Source organism: Onychostoma macrolepis, chromosome 01 (genome assembly GCF_012432095.1).
Source record: "Onychostoma macrolepis isolate SWU-2019 chromosome 01, ASM1243209v1, whole genome shotgun sequence".
Taxonomy (NCBI): domain Eukaryota; kingdom Metazoa; phylum Chordata; class Actinopteri; order Cypriniformes; family Cyprinidae; genus Onychostoma; species Onychostoma macrolepis.
The window spans coordinates 12,369,041-12,387,761 of NC_081155.1; the positions used below are offsets into that span (position 1 = coordinate 12,369,041).

The 18,721-nt window shown below is 36.0% G+C and overlaps 1 protein-coding gene and 1 long non-coding RNA gene across 3 annotated transcripts in view; one reads left to right on the forward strand and one right to left on the reverse strand.

Moving 5' to 3' along the window:
* Positions 1–4,221, reverse strand: part of inpp4b (inositol polyphosphate-4-phosphatase type II B) — a 195,730-nt gene extending 191,509 nt beyond the window's left edge. The window contains exons 1-3 of the mRNA XM_058785660.1: positions 4,187–4,221; positions 2,576–2,665; positions 815–965 (exon numbers count right to left, since the gene is read on the reverse strand). The gene's annotated coding sequence lies outside the window, so the exon portion shown is untranslated. The remainder of the gene's footprint in view (positions 1–814; positions 966–2,575; positions 2,666–4,186) is intronic.
* A 3,469-nt stretch (positions 4,222–7,690) lies between these two features.
* On the forward strand, positions 7,691–17,685 carry LOC131552112 (uncharacterized). 2 transcript variants are annotated; one of them, XR_009273909.1, is made up of 3 exons: positions 7,691–7,771; positions 7,965–8,297; positions 17,052–17,685. It is a non-coding gene; the product is annotated as an uncharacterized LOC131552112 (long non-coding RNA). The 2 variants fall into 2 exon arrangements; XR_009273915.1 differs by lacking the exon at positions 17,052–17,685 and adding an exon at positions 12,064–12,156.
* Positions 17,686–18,721: the final 1,036 nt, after the last annotated feature.

Genomic DNA, 18,721 nt, shown 5'->3' on the forward strand with positions numbered 1-18,721 from the left:
TGTACATAATTATATTAGGTATTTGATATTTTAATTTTTAAAAAATGTTTAAATAAATTATAATATTTTAATAGTTAAGTAATATAAATTATTTTTAATAATAATGTCAAACAAATTATGTCTCACACAAACATTAAGAAATTAATAATATTATTATTAGGGTTATTTAATTTATATTAAATATGAAAAAAAAAAAAAATATATATATATATATATATATATATATATATATTACAATAGATTCTTATTTTTTTAAATCAGTCGTTTTAAATAAGTCAACCAGATATGCAACCCATTTATGTAATCTCATCTATTTCATATCGCAATAATAATAAAAAAATGCTGTATATTTTATTTATTTAATGTGGTTTCATATAGAAGTAATTATTACTACAAAGAGAGGTAAGTGTGACAGTCTGAGGTTTTTCTTTTAGCAAATCCTCTTTTGAAGAAAGTAACTTGCATATTCTGTGTAATATCTGATTTAATGCTTTCGATCTGCATCACAAAAAAGCCCCCCTAGTGTGAATCGTTCCATAATTAGGAATAGTGCCATGAATGATGCTCTGAGGGCAGATGACAGGGAAAATCAGATCACTGTCGACTATCCCTGAAACCCTACATGCATGTCACATTCGGAAGAAGTTTGAGAGTTTCCTGCTAAACGAGACAGAACTTGGGTTTGCAGATCTGAATGCAATTGATCAGCTCCTGCTGCAGTCGACAGGGACAGACGCCAAAACAGACTGTGATGCTCTCAGAGCTGGAGATATCAGTGAAGTCTGGCAAAATCTCTCTAGTTCATTTCACTTACATGTAGAGATGATGGCTGCTAAATTTCATCCATTTGTAGCAGAAGTCTTTATGATGTAATGCTGAAAATGCATCTCGTCTCGTCTGCACTCTTCACGGGTTAAGAGAGTGATTTCTGAGGAGGCCTGAGTTTGAGTTCAATCTCCAGCTGTCTAGAAAATGAGAAAATGAGTCAGAAAGCCTCAACGATAATGTAGGTTGGGATCACATGCTCTGGTGTCAGATGAGAGCTGTGGAAACTGGACGTTTGAGACCCTACGCCTCAATTACGGCTCAGTCGTCTCGCGCAGACAGCATAAAAACTGCTCTAGTTTGCAGACTAGACCATCGAAATGGCATGACAAATGGCGAGACACTGTCTTTTTGTATTTATGTAATATTTAGAGGTGAAATATGAACCACAATAATACATCAGTGAGAAAAACTCATTCATACAATTGCAAAATGTTTGCCCAACAAATGGTAGTCTAATTACAAGTGCTCTGTACAATAAAAAATAATATTATTAAATAAAAAAATAGCGTTGTAAATTAACAGTCAGATGGGTGAGATAAATTCACATTATGACAGTCATAATTACATGAAAATATCTTAATTGGTTTTAATGAATAATGCAATATTAGAGAAAAATTATAATAAATATTAGAGATTTGCTTATGGATAATCTTGGTTTGTGTCTGTCATTTTCTGAATGAAAAGACAAAATAAGCAAAGCAAATAAAGTATCTTTAATTTATAAAGTATTTCATTCACTGGAGTATTAAACATTTGGCATTATCACATTAATTTAACAAACATTAATAAAGTAACTTTTCTGAAACAAAACTAATACTTATATTTAGCATTAAATTGACCAGAAGAGACAGTAAAAACATTTATAATGTTACAGTACATAAGATTTCTATTTCAAATAAATGTTGTTCTTTAACTTTGTTCACCAAAGAATCCTTAAAAAATAAATAAATAAAATGTTGCACAGTAATGTAGCAACACTTTTCAAATTGATAATAAATGTTTCAGCAAATCAGCATATTAGAATGATTTCTGAAAGATCATGTGACGCTGCATGATGATGCTGAAAATTCAGCTTTGATCACAGGAATAAATTAGAGTTTGCAATATCTTCAAATAGAAAACAGTTATTTACTGTTTTTGCTGTATTTTTAATCAAATAAATGCAGCCTTAATGAGCATAAGAGACATTTTGAACAGCAGTGTAGGCATTAACAATTTATTTAATATATCATTTAATTTAAAAAAGGTTCATTATAAAATATATACTATTACTTTGCTACGCAATTACCCATCATGATATAACATCTCGTTTGCACCACCCAGCCCTAAACCACACATACTAAACCTAACAGCACATGGTGTTATTAGTCAGTTAACATCCGACCTCACCAGCATCTGAATGATTGGTAGCTCACAGAGCTTTTATTACTAGTATGTCACCTCACTCTGTCAATCTCAGTGCTTCCAGAGAGAGGCTGAAAGGCAGCAAACACCTCAGCAAGCCAATGTAATTACTGCTGCTGGAGGTGTATAAACAGAGTTCCATCTCTGTGAAGGCTTCTATGAATCCGGGTAATTAAAGTGCCCCTGCTGCTTTTATTCAATCAGCGAGATGCCATTCCTACTTTCACAGGCAGCGATCAGAGGGGAAGGAGAGTTCGCCTTCACTTGTAAACGCTGATGTGAAACACTGCCGATGTAATTGGATGATGCTTGCAAATGGTGTGGTGATGACCATAATACTGACCTATGCTTTGATTGCAGGCTCATTTAAAAGAGCCAAAGATTCCAGCAGAGACACTCATCTGAGACACTAATCAAACATCTTGATGGATTCCTAGCAAAAAAAAAAAAAAAGGAATAAATAATCTCTTCTTTGCTTAGCTCATAATCACACATATTTCTGCAAATTACATTGCTGTGCTGTGTGTGTGTGTGTATACATGTGGTGAGCGCATAATGGACCGTCAGGGACATAAACTGAGGCCTAAAAGTGTTTCTCCCCTTCCTACTCTGATTAAAGGAACAGTTAATCATCTAAACATTACAATTTTGTCATATTTATGTTGCTTCAAGCAGTTTAGCTTTTTTCAGCATTGATAATAATAATCAGAAATGTTTCTTGAGCAGCAAATCAGAATGATTTCTGAAGGATCATGTGACACTGAAGACTGGAGTAATGATGCTGAAAATTCAGCTTTGATCACGGGAATAAATTACACGGTGAAATATATTCAAATAGAAAACATTTATATTTAAAAAAATTATTTTACAATATTACATTTTTACTGTAACAGTTACATTATTACATTTTTACTGTAAGTAAATGTAACCTTAGTGAGTAGAAGAGACTTTTTCCTCTATCTATCTATCTATTTCATTTATGAATAATGTCCAAATTTCTCTTTTAGATAAAAGGAAAGTGGATATAGGCCTATTTCATCCATCATATAACATTAAAATATTCCAACACTGAAAGTAATAACTTGTTGATTCAGTAACTGCTCTGACAGATTCATTAAACTAGACTAATTAAAACGGTAATGCTTTATTTTCTTCTAAAGATTGTTTTTGAATGACTCAGAATCTTTTTGAATGATTCATTAAAAGGACCAGTTCATAGACTTATGTTAATGAATCAGACTAAACTGGCTGCACTGTGATGTTTGTTTGTTTTTGTTTCACTACAAAGAATCAGTTCATAAGAATCATTTACTAATGAATCAGACTACTTTGATCGCACTATTGCATGCAGCCTGCAAAGGGAAAAACCCCACGAAAGACATGTCATGTGGCTGACAGAGTTTGAAAAACATGAGATTTGAGAGAATGAATCACCTCTATGGAAAACATAAGCTCAGTTATTTTGCCTAAAATCTCCTTTTGTGTTTAACGTGAAAATAATGCAGATTTGAAAATAATGCTATTTCTTGGATGTTGCTTTCAACAACAAAGTTAACTAAAGGACAAATCACCAAAGCAACAGCGACTAACTTTGATATCAGTAGTTGCATTAATTTGCAAAATGATATTTTTAATGGGAAGCAAGTGCATTGGGCTCCAATCGTTGACAGGAGAGGTCACGTCTAACAGACCTCAGAGACACTGAGGTCGGGGGAAAATGCATAAAAATATATGAAACACCACGTCCTCGAAAAAGGGACTGATAAAATATGAGAGCTCAGATCTATTGAGCTTTGAAGTAACAAGCAGTTCTGAATGTGAAGCCAGAGTCGTCTGTACAGGCCATGACTGGAGATGAATTTCCAGCTATGGCATCATCAACTAACTGCGGCTGAGGAATAACCTTAATCCTTCCTACAGACACCAAGAAAACAGAATAAGGACCGGGACTTACCCAAGCGAGACTGTGTGCGGAGCTTTTCCAATATGAATGACTTCTGGGTACAAGAGAGGGGCTGGAGGGAGAAAAGAGGAGAAACGCAAGACAAACCGTCCTTCTTTATGCTTGTCAGCTGAACATCTACAAGAGATATGTTCATAGCTGGAGGTCTTCACATAATACACGACCTGGTACATTTCAGTCTGGTGACAATCTTCACAAATCATTGCTCTCCTGTTTAGCCATAATGCTAAACAGCTGACAGCAGATTTGTTTTTAAACCTAGTGAGCTGGTTAAGGTGGATATCTCTTATGGACAAAGTCTATGGCATTACTGCATGTATCCTTTAAGAATATGGCAATCCCAGAATGCATTGTGATGACCCAAAATGGCAGACAAAATAGAGATGATCAGAAAAATATACTTAATATTAATTTAATTAAAAAATAAATAAGTTATCAAAAATATTATAGAATATAGAGTTGATTTAAAGAACAGGCATTTTCAACTAAAGCTAATGAAAAAGGGCTAAAAGCAGCTAATGAATTTCTGAGTGAAATTTTCATTAGTGAGCTAATGTTGCCACTTAATAAGTGCAGTTATTTTGTTAGATGCCGCTAATTATTGTGCCCATCATTTAATATTTATATGCTGCTCTAATTCTTTTAGTGTTATATATTATTTATTTTTAATTTTTTTCTTAAATGTATGCTGCTGCAATTATTATATTTATAATTTTATACTGATTTGTGGTACATGTTTATGTTTAGTGTGATGCAGTGCTTATGAGCCAGTGGAATGGAATCTCGTTCATATATGCACTTTGTATGTACAGTTGAATGACAATAAAAAGCTACCTACTTACCTACCAACCTACCTAATGTACATTTAACATCAAATATTGATGGTTGGGTGTGATTTTGTCATGCAAATGTTTTGTTTAACCTGGAAAAATTACAAACTTGAAGTCAGTCCTGTTCAGCATATTGCAGCATGCAATTTCCCCTAAATCAGCACTGAAAACACATAAAAAGTCAGCAGATCCTGCGCATACGGTGATGCTTAAAAGTTTGTGAACTTTTAAGAATTTCCTGTATACTTCAAAATAAATTTGATCTATGCTGACATCAGATTTTCATCTTCAAATCCTATTACTAAAAGAGACTCTAATCCTCAGAAATCAATTTTGGCAATGGCAAACTTCCACAAACCTACTGAATAACCTTCCACAAAATATCTGAAAAATCTCAAAAGATACAGTAAACTTACTTGAGAGTAAACACTGCATTAGATATTAGGACTTGACTTTTTTTTTTTTCTTGACTATTTTGTCTTACTGCACTTGTTTTTAAGTGTAAAACAGTAAAAAAAAAAAAAAAAAAACGAATGTAATGAAATCTTATGACAAGTCTTTAATATCGCATGCATTATTACCGGTAATTATCGAGGAATCTTATTTTAACAATTTTTTTTATATTTTTTTTTTTTACTGTGAAAATACAAAGATTCGGCATATTATTGGTTTAAATATGCAGTTAAAATTATCTAGTAAAAAAATATAATAAAATTGGATGAAGATCCAAACACAATGAAAATTCGAAATAAAGGTTTCAAAAGGGGGTTTTCACAATAATACAATAGAAGAACCACTTTTCATTTATCGTTCTTAAAAGAGACATTTTTTTTTTTCTTAGTGTGAAGGACATTTTAATAATGGAAAGAACATTTTGTGCAATAGAAAGCTTCCACGGATGTTAAGGTTCTTCATAGAACTATTGATTGCCAAAATGTATGAAGTGACAGTCCCATTTAAAATACATACTTCTCAAACTTCTATAGGATCTTCTTGACTTTTATATAGGATACAACGGGGCTAAAGGCGCCCCGGGGTAAAAGGCGCCTTTGATATTATTTTCATCTGAACCACTAGATGGCACAAAAACATGGCTCAGCACTTTCCAGATCATTTGCTTTTCAAGATGCACGTGTATATTTGTCTGATCCTTGACGCGATCGCGCGCAGCAGCGCAAAGTTGATTCTGTGCTTACTTGATCTAATCTTTTATGTTTTTAAATGTTGTAGATTTAAGTAGCAAATGAGAATCGCTAAAATTAATGCATATATTTTGAGACAAATGTCGTCTTTATGAATTTCAGTTTTGTTTAAGATAATTAAAGCAGCAGTTTTTAAATAACGAAAGAATATGTAAAAGTATGGTATTTAGGGTAAAATGCGCCCGTGCTGTTGGGGCTAAAAGCCCACAGTAATTAACATGATAATTAATAGATTTCTGACTTTCCCATTTGTTGACACGACAAGGTTAGATTCAGATGGTAAATAGGCCTATCATATATTATGTTGGGTGCCCATATTAGAGATAATCACCATGTTTAGAATGAAACCATCATATTTAAAAACATGATATTAATCATATCATAGCCTATAATAAAATATAATTTGTTGTTACTACTGTAAATATATATTCAATTATTATTGGATCTCCTTTAATACTTTCATAATCTTATTAAAATGATTTTGGTTCTGTATTTTAAAATATATATTAGCATATTTTAATGACAGTATATTTATTGAATAAAAATTATTTTATTTTTCAAAATAAGCAGAAAATAGTACAAACTTTGCTAAAGTGATTGTTTTGAACAAGTATTAACTTAGACATTATTTTAAAAAACATTATTTTAGCTGAAATATTTGTATCAATACTGCGTGTGGGGTAAAAGGCCCCCATTGCCACCTCATACATTTATAAGATTTTTAAACAAAATAAACAACTTGATTTATTTTTAAACAAAATAAACAACTTGATTTATTTTCACACAAAATCTGTTGCTCCATTAATGTTCAATACAATTTTTTTTTTTTTTTTTCTCCAATTACACATTTTACTTTTCACTTTTTTAACATTAGTTAGTGTGTAATGTTGCTGTTTGAGCATAAACAATGTCTGCAAAGTTACGAAGCTGAAAATTCAATGCAAATGGAGATATCTTCTTTTCAAATTCTGGCAGTTTAATGCCTACAAAAACGACTGGTAAGGGACTACGAGTTACTTCCCAGGTCAGTTAAGTCAAGAATCCAGATAAACCCGCCCCCAGGAACACGCAGCAAAGGGGGCCCATGCTGCACTGCTTAAGAGAAGAGGAAGAGAAAACTAGGGGTGCGCGTAAAAATCTATTCATATATGAATCGCGATTCTGTCTTCTAACCATTCTAATGGATTCACAAGTTTCAAAACCATATGTTTTAAAGCAGCAGTTCTTAATACTGCTCCTCGTATCCCCTGCTCTGCATCTCTCTCTCTGCTTCTGCAAGATCCTCTTCACTAATATTCTCTGAGTCTCATTCGGGCTCAAATTGATAAGTAATATAGATAACGCCATTGTTTACAATACAACCAGAGCACATGCAGCTGAGGCGAGGGGCGGGACGTTTAGACGCGCTCTAGAGGCAGTTTAGCGAATCACAACAGCCTTTACTAGCTAACCAATCAGAGCCCATCACGTATTTATCAGGGAGGGGCTTCATAAAACCAGGAAATATTCGGGGCATTCAAGGGACAGATAGGTGTGGAATAAAGGTAAAGTATGTTTTTAAAAAACCTAAGCATGAACACATGTTTGACTGCACCCCATAAACACAATCAAGCCTAGAAAAAAACAAAACAGTCAACCACCCCTTTAAGGTGGGCCTTTAGCCCCGTTGTATATGTATAGCCTAGTGTCGGCATTTTTGTTCAAACGCATAAAGGAGCTTTTTATTTTTGATTATAGATGGGCTACCGATGAACATGCACAGAAGTGCAGGACATATAACGGACAAATGAGGAACATCTTCACCGGTGAGGCAACAAATAACAGTTCTCTGGTGGATTTCCAAGGATTCGCTGCATTAGCGACAACTCTGGCCCGCACAACAGCATATGCATGCTGACACGCGCACAAATAATTATTACAAATATCACACCTCCCCAAGGACAAGCTCCAGCCAACTGCACTCCGCTTCCGATGATGAAGTTCTCATTATGCTCGCAACTCAATTGAATGACCTCAGCAGGTCCTGGCTGATTAACAAGTACCGATGAGAGGCCGGAGAGCAACACTGAGGTATTTATAACCCGCATTCATGAGTGCAAAACACACACAGCGATGCCGTACGGATTGTTATGCGCGCTGAACTAATCTGGCCAGGCGGCCGCTTCATTCAGGACTGGATACGCCAACGCTGCCTCCGCTGTTTATCAGGGGAAGCACGCGTTAATGTATGCAGATGTACAGGGTTTGCCGATCTGCCCCTTTGGGCAATGCATTAGTGATGAACACATCGGCGTGACCTCATTCTGTATGACTGAACTTTCTCATAAAGCTTCCGGATAAAGACACAGATTGACGTGTGCATGTACGGCTAGGCTCATTTCTATTCTGCAAGCCGTCAACCCGAACGGGAAGCCGAAGATTGCATCAAATCGTGTATTCTTGCCGAAAAGTCATGGCTCCAATCTGACTCTTCTTGATTGCCCCTATCAGATGCTTATCCTCTTTCATGAATAGATATTACATTACTTGGGCGAGACCCAGAGGGGATCTTTTGCAATTCCTTTTCATATTCACTTTCTTCTACAAGGCCCATTTACTTATAAATGACTGTGAAAAAGGAATCAAGGGAACTCGGGGCGCATTTGTATTCCGCGATGGAAACGCTACTTCTGCATAACGTGACTCTATCAAAACACTTATCACAGGTAGACCGGTGGCCTATTGCCTCGACGGGCTGTTAACGAGGGCAAAGTGTATGCGCCGCTCCTTGCGGGACTCGGAGCGATTCTGATAAATTTCAATCATCCTTTAATTCAACATACCTGGAGAAAGCCATCTGTTTGCATTCTTGTTCATCTCAATGGCTGCTGGTCGCCTGGAGCATGAGACATGGGGATTATATGTGACCCGCATGACGCCATCTTTGCTCATGAGCTCTCAGTTTTTTTTTTGTGTTTTTTTTACATTTTTGGAGTCAATCACCTGAGCCATTAATGTCATGAGACTAATTACTTTGGAGGAAAATGGCATCCTGACAATGTTAATCGGCTTCTGGCACCTCAAGAACACACACAGAGTCCCAAATCTTTCACTATACTAACCTGAACTGAGATATCAAAGACAGCAGACAAGGAAAAATATCCAAAAAACAGCAGCAACAACAAATATGGGCAAAACAGTGAAAACAAAAATAATATATAAACAATAAATAAGACAAAAGAAAAATGTTTTTCACAGAACTTCTTCCAGTTGCTTGTACTTTTCCTGAAGTCACTTTTTACATTTTAAGTGGCAACATTGATACTAATAATAAATGTTTCTTGAGCAGCAAATCAGCATATTAGAGTGATTTCTGAAGGATCATGTGACACTGAAGACTGGAGTAATGATGCTGAAAATCAGGCTTTGCATCACAGGAATAAATTACATTTTACAATATATTAAAATAGAAAACCAGTTATTTTAAATTGTAAAAATATTTCACAATATCAGTGTTTGTACTGTATTTTTTTCATTAAATGCAGCCCTGGTGAGCATAAGAGACTTTTCAAAACTTTTTTTTTTTTTTTTTTAATTTCACCAACCCTCAAATTTCTGAAGAGTAGCTATATAAAAAGAAACTCAAATGCTTTTTCACCAGCAAGACCAGCACAAACCAGTATTGAAATTCCTGTGGGTTTCAGGCTGAGAGTGAATGTGTTCTGCTGTTGATCTGGCTGTTTGAACTGTTTGTTTAAATCATATTGCTTTTGGCATCATTAGAGAGAGTTTTCTAGGTCAGCGAGTGTGAATGTGCTTATGCCTGCACCTCAAAACTCTCTCCTTGGAAATATAAACAAATCCTCCACCTCGCGAGTGGAAACGCACAGTTGTCAACTCATCTCCTCCGTTAGCTCTGTAATTACCTGTTCAAAGTGCTGCATCTGCAGAAAACACGCCAATGCGAGGTGCATGAATGCGATTTATTGTTACCTGTCCAGTGGCATCTTTGCTATACAGCTCTTCTCTGGACTGTAAAACTGTGAGGGGGTCATTAGTCATATTTTGACTTTTGTTTATCAGACATTTCTCTTGCTTGGATGGATTTTTTTTCCAGTGACTGTTTGCCTTTTCCCTGAAGGCTACGTAGAATTACTTTTTTTGGCCAGAATGAGGCATCTTAGAAATCAGCATAATTATGAATAATTATGGAGGATCTGTACTTGTGAACATGAAGGTATTTTTAAATGACTCGATCAGAATTCAGAAACGTCTAGGCGCCAATCAGATGAAAGTGCAGCATGTGTCTCCTGTAAAGAAACAAGAATGAGTCACTCCGCCGAATCAGCACCAAACGGGATCTGCTGACCTTTTTCATCAATTCTGTGCTGGTTTTCGGGGGGGAAATCTGCAGGTTTTTATGCAATTCCATTTGAACTGTGTCAAAGTTGGGGAGAGGCCAACTAAATTTAGTGTTATTTTTACCATAATGCTAAATAGCTGTTTTAAATGAGACACTAATGACACTTGGCTTCACAGCTGAGCAAGCTGAGGCAATAATCAAAATGTGATCTTCTAAAACATCCCCTCTGTCAAATTTAGCACTGGAACATCTGATTCATTTAGAAGTGAATTGGTTTGTTCAGATGGTTCATGTAAATGACCCAATTCAAAAAGACAGGATTCAGCGATGCATGACTCTGTGGTATTTTGCCTCACTTTCATAGTATATTCAGATGCTGCTGTTGAGTGTGTTTTCAGCTTAGTTATATAGTATTGTTTTTTTGTTGTTGTTTAGAGTAAAATTATCCAATTAATTTGATAAAAACACTTTCTAAGGCATCATATTATTATAGAAAGCTTATTATTACATATTTGAGTGATTCAGATGATGTAAAGTTGATGAAAAATGAAAGAAAAAATAAATAAATAAAACTGGCTCTACAAATGTACACGAGGGGTGCCCAATCCTGCTCCTGGCGATCGACTGTCCTGCAAAGTTCAGCTCCAACTCTAATCAAACACACCTGCCTTTAATTTTCAAGCGATCCTGAAGACCTTAATTAGTTGCTTCAGGTGTGTTTGATTAGAGTTGGAGCTGAACTTTGCAGGACAGTCGATCGCCAGGAGCAGGATTGGGCACCCCTGGTGTACACGATCATCCAGCCTCCAAAAGTCAAATTTATTGAGAATCTTTTATTCTTTATAACCTCCAGTATATGCTTCCTCTAAGTGCTTAGAAGCTTCTGTCAACACCCTTTGCAATCTTGGCCCATTCCTCGCTTGAAAAAGCATTCAGATCACTGCTGTCTTTGTTTTTTATGTTGCCACTTCTTTCTTCAAATTCCACCAAATACTTTAAATGAGATTTATTTTGGCGACTGAACAGGCCACTCAAGAACATTCTACGACCGATCCCTGAAACAAACTTCAGTGGATTTGGACGCATACTTTGGGATGGCTGTCCTTCAGGAAAGTCCAATGACCATCAGCTTCAGTCTATTCACTGCAGGCATTACAATCTTTGGCCTGATACTTCAAAGTATCCATGATGTCCTTCATACAGTCAAGATTTCCACTTCCTGCAAAATATTTGTCCAAGGAGATGGTGTTCTTCTGCTCATTAGCTTTGCCTTTTTTGACCCAGGCATACCGCTGATCCATTTGTCAAGAAAGTTTGGTCTCATAACTCCATAAAACATTCTTCCAGAACTCCAAAGGTTCATACAAATTAATTTTAGCATTTTCCAGCTGGCCTTTTATGTTCTTCTTGGTCAAGAGTGGTGTTTCTGAAAGCCATGCTTGTTCGGTGTTCTTCTTATACTCTGCACTGAAATATTTTTCCTCCTTTCATCAGGTCACCCTGCCAGTCTTTGGTAGTAAATGGAGAGTTTTTCTCAGCCGATCTAATCAAACATTCCTGTGACTATACTGTGCTTTTCTTCAACACCCTGTTGCCAGCTGTGGTTCCAGGAACTCGTGTCTCAGAAATGTTCTTGTAGCTGTAGCTAGTGATGGGTCGTTCTTGAACGATTCGTTCATTTTGAACGAATCTTTAATGTGACTCGAGAAGAACGAGTCGTCTCAGGGAGTGATTCGTTCAGTCGCGCATGCGCAACATCCTATAGGTTCTGTACTGGAATTAGTTCACCTGTTTCGAGTCTTCGGGTTTGAGTCGTTCGTTCATCACGTGACAGCCCCATAACTAAACCAATGCAGTCAGAGCCGGAAAGAGAATTGATTCGTTCACCTCCCGAGTCATCGGGTTTGAGTCGTTCGTTCTTTTGTCACGTGACGTGACAGTTTTGGGCAGAGAAATTAGTTAATTTACAACCTTCCTTACAAACGGGTGCATAGTCATTATTATTATTATTATTATTATTATTAGCCTATTATTATTATTATTTACTTGTACAGTTATGTGATGCATTTCTGGTCTCAAATTACTGCTTTTAATTTCTGTCACGATGGTTCTTATCCATAATACTGAATGTAGTAATAAAGATAATAAAGAGTTGGTTATGCTTTAATTTAATTAATTTTTTTTTTTTTTTGGAGTCTATCTTCATAAAATACAATACCTTGTTGTATTTATGTCTTTTGAGTTAACCCTTTAGATTAGACTATAGTGTTACTGACTATACTTTTGTAACATATGACATTTTAGACATTAACACTGTGTACACTCTCTTGAATTGTTTTTTTATTGTTTATTTTTGTGCCAGAAAAAGCTTTAGCAAAGAGGATAACTATTCCAAAATGAATTAAAACAATTTAAATAAAAAATACAAGAAAATTAAAATATACTAAAGCCACAGAGCCAGATCATAACCATAATATTTTAAACTAGCATTAATCATTCATATTCAAAATGTTATTTGCTTTCACTTTATGTCATTGTGTCCTTTTTGACCAATCTTCTTATACAAATATTAGACCAATATGTCAAGTCTGCTTAGGAAAAACAATTATACCAGCAAAGTCAAAATTGGAGTAAAAATGAACAAACTATAAGTGCTTTGTAATTTTAGGCTTGTATTTTTTATTATATAGTTATATTATATGTTTATTGATAGACAAAGACAGTGAAAGGACAAATCAATCAATATTTTATTTATAACAGGGTTTTATTTATTTATAAAATAACACAGATCCTCAAGAAACCGTAACAAAAACATAGTGACAGAAATGAACAGACCATTTTTATTTCCAGGAAAATGCTTATTACACATATTTTGATCATTTTATGATAATTCTTAAATATGATCCAACATACAAAACATACAGTTTTACTTTATAGTATTTTACTGATCCGGCAAGTGGTCACGTGACAAAAGAACGAACGACTCAAACCCGAAGACTCGAAACAGGTGAACTAATCAATTCTCTTTCCGGCTCTGACTGCATTGGTTAGTGTATGGGGCTGTCACGTGATGAACGAACGACTCAAACCCGAAGACTTGTCAGATAGAGGTGAGGTGAGCTAATCAAGACCCAGGTAAACGATGAATTAATCTTTTCTGTTTCTTATAGCATTATAGTTTGTATTGTTTGTAGTGTGATCAACGTTTGCATAAGTAGTAGATGTGTTAGGGAAGTAGCATGTAACATTTTAATTATATTTTGCTAAAATGAACGAAATGACTCGAAAAAAGATTCGTTCATTTTGCTGAACGAGACTCAAAGGTCCGAGTCAGTAAAATGATCCAAACTTCCCATCACTAGCTATAGCCTTTCTGATGGAATTAAAAGCCTACTTCTCTATAGCTTTTGTGACAGCTCTGTTGACTTGGCCATAATTGCTTCTCAGCTTTAGCACATGCATGGGCTAAATTTATATATGTGCTAAAGCTAATTAAGTGTTATTATAGATTTTCCAAACTTAGTTTTAACAGATTTTGTACCCTGCTTATACTAGTACGTGACTTAAAACAGCAATGTTGAATAGGGGTTGAATAATTATGACAGCTGTTTTACTAAATCCTATATTGACAGTATCACTTTTAAAATGCCACTAAACTGTTACAGATGTAATAAAAAAAAAAAATCTATGGATCTCCAGAAAAGCTTACATTTGTAAATATTAAACTAGTCTGAATCATTTTGATTGCAACTGTCTGTGTATATGTAAATTGCCCGGCGTGTGACCGTTTTAATGTGGTTTCCCCAACTCATCACGATAAAATGTGTTAAATGAAGCTTAGAGCACTACATTCTTATTAGTAGCTTACATTGGCCAAGATATTTAAAGATCAGGGCTGTGTTCCTCAAAAGCATTGTGAGCTAAGTTAATCATAGAGACCGTTGGTGGCAATGGTTCTACGATCTACTGAGGCAAACAATGCTTTTGGGAAACGCAGCCCAGGCATGTAAGGGATGTGCAGAACCTTGTAAATTATGGGCGTCCCAGCTCTTTCTGCAGGCGCAGATTCCTCGTGGGTCTGCCAATGACTCGGCACATCTAATTGGCATTCTGCCCGTGTGAGGGATGCTGGGAGATTCACCTTGCTGTGCCAAGGCTTGTGTGGTAGACGGAGGAAGAAAACAAAACAAAGACAAAAAGCACACAACAGAGAGCAAACTGGAAAACATGAGAAATGTGAGGATCACCTGCTTACGGCGGGCTGCGTGTCAACTCATTATCGGCCGCTGGCATCCGAAGATTCCTGGGCATTCAGACTCAGAGTTTTATTCCCAGTGGAGTGCTGAAGTAAACTTCAACTTGACAGGACCGCTGAAGTCCAGAGATAGGGCACATGTTGTCCTGGACTGAGTGAGTTGGGCATACAGAAGAAGAAGGGAAAAGACAAAGGAAAAATGAGGTGGGAGAAAATATGTTCTAAGAACTTTCCATTTAAGTTTCATTTAAGTATTTCTGAATATTCTGTGAATGTTCAAATCATTTAGTTTTTTTAAAAATGTTTAAAAACTTTTTTTAATGTTGTACGAACATTAAGGGAACATTCCATTTTATCATTTTTTTTTTATCTTCTCTGAACATTCTGAAATAAAAATGTTCAACTAAAATGCTTTAGAACATAGATAATGTTCTTGTGCTGATGTTTTCAGAACAATATTACAATATTACTGTATTTCCCCGCCAGTATTTGTTTGTTTAAGTTGCTAGCTAGTGCCATTATTTTTGATCGTTTTCACAATTTCATGGCCCCCATTATATTTGGTTGTGTGAATATCTGAACATACAATATATTAAAAGAAAGAACAGAGACTCTTTCGTTAAAATCTTTCATTAGTTTCATTTAAAAAAAGCAACATTTTAAATAAAATGTCAAAGATTATGTCTGGATTGAATTCAGAAAAATTATCAAAACATAGATGGAGTAGATCATGTCCATCAACACCCACAAAGCTTGCACAGTCCTCTACCACTTACTGGGGCAACATTTAATTCGCTAACGTCAGGCAGTTTTAATTTAAATGCTGTTCATTGTTTGATGATTGTGTTAGCTTACGTGTGTAAACAATGCTTCTATCGCTTGTTTCTGCTTCTTCGCCTGTTTTTGGATCCAGAAATTCTGTACGATTTCAGAAGATGTATAATAGCACCCCCCACACTGAAAATATGGATTGCTCAAAAATTCTGTAAGCGGTGGGGAAAGAATTAAAGAACGGATAACTTTGAATGCACATTCCGTGAACGTTACTAGAAGAGCGTTTGTGCTTTGGTGAACATTCTGGCAAGGTTGTCTCAATGTTGTGAGAATGTTTTCTGCTAGCTGGGATTGAGCTTCTGTACACTGCAAGACTCCAGACATCAATCTGTGCCAGGACAGAGGAAGTCTGGGACGGAGATGCCAGAAACAGCACCAGATCCCACACATTCAGAGCTTCAGCAAATTCACAAAGGCGAATGGCTTCCTCTCGCGCTCTCGCTGAAGAAAAGCAATTAGTCAAAGCCTGAGAGCAATCTCACGCTCAGCAGGTGAGCGGCACACACAAGCAGCAACGGGAACATATCTGGAGAGAGAAAAAGAGAGACGCTGCCTTCAAATCATGTCAGAATGATCGTATTTTACGAGATGATAGCACTTGAGCGCCGCCGCAGTGTTGTAATACCAGCGGGAAACTTGAGATTTTCGAATTAAAGAATCATGGTGGAAGCAAATTATTGTTGCAGCTTTTATTTACGGTTTTCCTTCCCATGCTGAATCATGTACGTTGAGAGATGATGAGATGAATGGGAATGTTAACAGATTGCTTAAGCACTGAGACAAAGTATTTTACATGTGCATCATTTGTTTTGTTTTGTTGTGCTAAATCTTCTTATCTTTGCCAGGAAGCAAAAAAGAAACACAAAAAAATTCCCATAAATAATTTTCACCTCTTGAAACTTCCCAAAAGTATGGAAGCCCTTTTCTGCCACTGAATAAAAAATAAAACAAGTTAATTTGCGACTTTTTATCTCACAATTCAGAATTTTTTTCTTGTAATTGAAAGTTTAATTCTCACAAATTTGACTTTTTTCTTAGAATTGTGAGATATAAAGTCAGAATTGTGAGAAGCTCACAACTGCGAGACAAACATATTTGCAAGATATTTATAGTTTTTCTCATAATTTCGAGTTTATATCTCACGATTCTGACTTTTTTTCTCGCGATTCTGACAATTCAATCCTAAAGTCCAATTTCGAGAAAGGAAAAAAAAACAATTTTCTTACAATTGCGAGTGCAATTTATATCTCACACTTCTGACTTAACTTGCAATTACATGTTATAAAGGCAGAATTGTGAGATGTAGACTCGAATTATGAGGGGGAAAAAGTCAGAATTATGAGATAAAAATTACAATTGCAATTACCTTGTTTTATTTCTTATTCATTTGCAGAAACGGGCTTCCATACAAGAGGATCCGAAGGCAAGAGGAGATGAATAAATTAAAGGAGGCAGTATAGAAGAAAAATTGAAGGAGAGATTGGAAAATACAGGGGACAGAAAAAGAGACATGGCTAAAAGAAATTGGGGCCGAAGCAAAAACATAAAAACAAAACGGAACAGAAAGAAGAGGAGGATTTGAGGTTATAGCAGAGAGGTTTTCACAGAAGAATACATCACATACAGAAGTGCTTAAAAATCAGGCTTTTCACTGATTTATGATGTTTAATTGTCAAAATAAAAGTACAAATAATGAAATCTGACAACCAGACAGCTAGAATTAGGAAATAACAGGACAGGAGATTAAAAAAGCAGCTGATAGAGATTCAGACAGATTCTCACCACCACAAACGATACACAGGAACTCCCAAAACATCCATATCCTCTCCAGCACACTGCAGAGAGAAACCTGGCACTGAAGGGATTCAGTACCTGAAGCATCTATTCAAAACATCCTCTCCAGAATAAAGCCATATTTTTGTGAAGAGCAAGGCTGACGGCACATTCATGGGCATGAATGCACAAAATGTGCATTTAAAATCTCTTCTGCTCACCAAGGCTACATTTATTTAATTGTGCGGCATTTATTTAATTAAATATGCTGATTTGATGCTCAAGAAACATTTGTTGAAAACAGTTGTGCTGCGTCATATTTGTGTGGAAACTTTAATACTTTTTTAATATATTTAATATCTCTTTGAGAATGCTTTGATAATAGAAAGTCCAAAAGAACAGCAATTATTTGAAACAGAAAGCTTTTGTGACATTATAAATGTCTTTAATGTGACTTTTGATCAATTTAGTGTGTCCTTTCATTTCTAAACTCACACCACTGCTTGAGGCAAGGTTGCTCAGACAAACACATTGCAATTTGGTGCTGCTAATGCCACAAAAATTACACGCTGCATGTAGTTTTTTTTCTTTTAAATACTTCAAAAGCAGCCTCCCCCTTTTAAATCTCTCACACACCGTATCAGACATCAGAGTCAAAAACAAAACATTCAAAACTCCAAAAACAGTCCATTAGGCAAAGACACGTTCACCTCTCGACTTTAGCTGGGAATAATACACCATGAAGAGACGCTTTAGAAAGCTCCTGTAAGCCCGTGTGTCAATAACATTGACTTCCCATACAGAGAAAGTCAAGCAGAGATGGCGAGATAATGATTTGCGATGCTTACCTAACAGACGGAGAGATCCGGCTCTGCTTTTGCTCTTTATGCTGTGCCGCTTGACAGATGAGTTTAATAAAGAGAATTGTGGGTAATGACCCAATGGAGGCCCCAATCTGACAGGTGTTACAGGAGAAAGGCGTAATGCAGAGAAGGCCGTGCGGGCCAAGATCGGCCACGCTGAAAGATGAGCATTCGGTCCACTCCATCACGGACAGCCACGACAGGTCACGCTACCCTCAGCCGAGATGGGGAAAAGGGATCAATAGTCAGTAATAAATGGATATGGTCTCATTTTAGTTTGCGATAAAACAGCGATTATTGGAGCATGTTTTATAAGAAAATACTATTACCTTGCTACTTCAAAATTTCATGTTTGTTTCAATGTTACTTGAAGTTTCTTTGCAATTAATTGTAACTGTAATTCAGTCATGTGCCGTGGTACTCTCGT